The sequence below is a fragment of the Delphinus delphis genome, chromosome 10 (assembly GCF_949987515.2).
Source record: "Delphinus delphis chromosome 10, mDelDel1.2, whole genome shotgun sequence".
NCBI lineage: Eukaryota > Metazoa > Chordata > Mammalia > Artiodactyla > Delphinidae > Delphinus > Delphinus delphis.
Window position 1 is genome coordinate 54,769,171 of NC_082692.2, and position 4,125 is coordinate 54,773,295.

The following is a 4,125-nucleotide window of genomic DNA, read 5'->3' on the forward strand; positions in this document are numbered from 1 at the left end:
ATTTGTCCTCTATTACTTTGTCAACCATACTCCTTCCGAGTTTTAATGTTTTAAATTATAGTACACCTTTTAGTAGTTCCTTTAGTGAGTATCATATGATATTGCCCAGCATTTTTGTATTTTTAACAAGAAGGGAGAAAAAGGAAAATTCTATTAAAGTTTGGTTTTTCATATAGCCAGAATTCCTACCCTTAAGAATTGTTTTCCATTTCATCCATATATATTTTAGTGTGGACCTCTAAAAGTAAAGCCTTATTATGTTGTTGCTGTTCTTGTTTTTGTTAATATAACCACAGCACTATTATTACACCTAGACCTAATAGTAATTCCTTAATATCATCAAATATCCAATCATTATTCAGTTGTAATTATCTCATAAATGCCATTATCGTTTACTTAATTTAAAAATCAGGATGCAAGTATGAATAACGTATTATAATTAGTGCTGTGTCCTTTATATCTAAGTATAAAATTTCTACTTCCATAACTTTTATTCCTTGCAGTTTATATTTGTGGAAACCAACATATAAATTGGTCATCAGTCTTATTTATTAGCCTTCTTATAGACTTTCACATTTTTCCTACTTCAAAAGTAATTTAAACAGGATGCATTGAAGGTTGTGATCCAGCAACCATTGTTAAATGGAAAGCCTCGTTCATATGCAGTATTTTAGATTTGGTCTGCTTTTTTAAAAAATTATTTTTATTTTCATTTTATTTATTTTTTTTGGCACAGCATGGGGATCTTAATTCCCTGACCAGGAATCGAACCCATGCCCCCTGCAGTGCAAGTGCAGAGTCTTAACCACTGGACCACCAGGGAAGTCCCTGGTCTGCTTTCTTAAAGTAACATATAGTTGGGTTTTATTTTATTTTTAACTTTTTAAAATTTTTAAATAACTTTAGACATACAGAAAGTTTGCAAAAATAGTACAGAATCCCTGTATATCCTTTACCCAGCTTCCTCTAATGTTAATATCTTACACATGAAAGAGTACAGTTATCAAAACCAGAAAAAATTATCATTGGTATAATTTATTAACTAAACATTAAATCTTATTTGAATTTCACCAGTTTTTCCACTAATGTCACTTCCATGATCCTATGTAGGCTCAACACTGCATTTAATTATTTCTCCTTTAGTATCTATCAGTTTGTTGATTTTTTAAATTCAATAGGAAATGTTTGTTTTTTAAGCCATTTACATTTATTGATATAATTCATGCATTTTATTTTCTATTACTCCAGTTTTTGACTCTTGCTTTTTATGTTTTTGCAGTGTTTCTTATTTTAATATTTTAATATGGCCTCTGTTATAGTTACATTTATGTTTTCTAAAGATTTGAAAGAAATTGACCCTATTTGTAATTCTGTTAGTGGCTAAATTTGCTTAAAATTCTTTATATTTTTGATCTCTGATTGTAAATACTACATAGAAACTTTCCTTAGTATTCATTCATTTGTTAAGGTATCTTATCACACTGCTCTAAATCTTTGTGGGTGTATTCTGGAGTTTTTAACATGAGTTATTTTATTTATTATTTTATGATATATGACTGTTTCATATTTCCTTTGCTTTCCATTTTATTTTGCTCCCAATCTCTATTTTTAAGCCCAATGACTGTCAACTAGAAATTTTTCAATAATTGTTTATTGAAATGACCATAATTTCACTAGTTATCTGAACCTGAATCTTTCAAAGGTAGTTTTGAAACTTACCCACCAATCCTTTTCTGTCACAGACACCCATAATTTTAGATTTTTTTGATCTCCCAGCCCAGTGGCATTAAAAATTTGTAATATGATGTATTTTATTTATTTAGGCAATATTACACATTTGTAAATGCTTTCTATTGCTTTATCATCAGAAAGATAATTTGACTAAGTTTAAAATTATTCCATCACCAGTACCCGGACCTGCAAAAGAACTCTTTACATTGTTTTTATATCTCTTCACAATTAGTTTAAAATATGAGATATTTCCCTTATTACTATCTCTAGTTTTGTCTATTTGAATAAGCTTTGTCATTTAATACTATTGTATAAAAGTTAATTTCCTGATTTTGATCCTAATACTCTGGTTATGCAAGATGTTAACATTAGAGGCAGCTGAGTGGGGATATATAGGAACTGTCTTTGTACTATTCCTGCAACTTTTCTGTAAGTCGAAAATTAGTTCAAAATAAAAACTTTTTTTAAAGCAATATACCAGACTAGATAGTAATTTGGCACATGTGATTCATGTTCTTTTAAAAATAATTAAAATGTACTAACCCAAAGAAGACAGCGAGTGCTCATTAGAAGTGCAAATTCTTATTAATAATTCAATTCCATATGCAAAAACCATGCCCGCAATAAGAAATAGGGACACAGACAACTTATAGCTTTCAAAAAAATCTATAATGAAAAAGCAAATGACTAAGATGAGAAACCTCCATTTTACCCTTTCCTAGGTAAGCCTAGAGGCTTCAGTCTCTGCATTCTCTTCTCTTTATCATGTTTTCCTCTACTTCTCTTCTTCTTCCTTTATTAAAACATTAATTATCGTTAACTTGAAATTATCATGAATAACAGATCTTTTTTCCTAGTAAAAGTTATGCTGAAAGGCCTCCAGTATAAAAATATTACCTTGCAAACTGCCAAATGAAGCATAATTACATTTTCCACTGAATCATTGCAAAGCAGAGGGGATGTGCCCCTTCTTCTGTATTACACAGCCATCCATCCCCTCTCCGGTTTTATTTCTTTGAATTGTTGGCTCTGCCTGAATTCAGAACAAAGGAGATAGTAGACATAGTTGTTGACCCACCTCAAAGACCAGCACCAATTTAGTTGAAGCATTCTTGACCTGTTTTCTGGGTAACATAGTCCTTGAATCTTAAAGTCAAGCACCAGACTTTCTCCTTCCATCTCCCTACTCTGTTTGCAGGCTTTTAATTAGTACCAGACCTCACCTTCCCTTGGCATGGCTCACACTGCTTCCAGTGACATGTTTGCAAGTGCATGAGAGGGACGTAGAGAGCTAAGTGGGAGCCTAGGGTCTGATGTAGGAAAGTGAGCGTCTCACCTGTTCATACACAGAGTGTGTGCACAGGGACACACACAAACACACACATGGGACCAGAGTGGCTTCCAGAGGGCTACCTTCCTTTCCAGAAGCCTCATTTCAGGCTTCAAATGACAGCTGTGGCTGTGTTACATCCTGGGGATGTGGGCCTCTATTCATCTCATAAGGAGCACCCCACCTGTTCTGCAGACATTCAGGAGCCCGGCAAAGTTGCCTCTCCAACCTTGTTGCCAAGCACTGTAAGCCATCTGAGAACCAGCTCATTTCTTTTAATCAGAAGCAATGACTTTCAAAGGAGTCTGACGGCACCAATTGATGAACTAAGTCAAGAGAGAGAGGCTAATCATGAAGGATGTGCCTTATGCCTGTGTGTATTTCTAGAAAGCTCTGCAAACAAGGAGAATACATTAACATTAAGTTAAATCTACCCTGCAATTCTCAGTTCTTGTTAGCGGCAAATTCTCCCTTAACTGCTTTCTATATTATTTTATAATAGCCCATGCTATATTTATTTTAGTTAAAGTGACGCCCTGGGGGACTTCCCTGGTGGCGCAGTGGTTACGAATCTGTCTGCCAATGCAGGGGACATGGGTTTGAGCCCTGGTCTGGGAAGATCGCACATGCCATGGAGCAACTAAGCCCTGCGCCACAACTACTGAAGCCCACGCACCTAGAGTCCCTGCTCCGCAATAAGAGAAGCCACCACAATGAGAAGGTCACGCACCACAACGGAGAGAAGCTCCGCTCACTGCAAGGAAGACCCAACGCAGCCAAAAATAAATAAATAAGTTTAAATAAGTAAATAAAACGACGCGCTGCTTCCCTGGTGGCGCAGTGGTTGGGAGTCCGCCTGCTGATGCAGGGGACACGGGTTCGTGCCCCGGTCCGGGAAGATCCCACATGCCGCAGAGCAGCTGGGCCAGTGAGCCATGGCCGCTGAGCCTACGCGTCCGGAGCCTGTGCTCCGCAACAGGAGAGGCCACAACAGTGAGAGGCCCGTGTACAGCAAAAAAAACCCCCAAAAAACGACACCCTGAAAAAGAGTGTCTTCTCCCCCT

At 36.4% G+C, this 4,125-nt stretch overlaps 1 non-coding gene across 1 annotated transcript; it reads right to left on the minus strand.

Annotated features, from left to right (window-relative positions):
- Window positions 1-750: 750 nt before the first annotated feature.
- TRNAA-UGC (transfer RNA alanine (anticodon UGC)) lies at window positions 751-823 on the minus strand. The gene has a single exon. It is a non-coding gene; the product is annotated as a tRNA-Ala (tRNA).
- Between the last annotated feature and the right edge of the window lie 3,302 nt (window positions 824-4,125).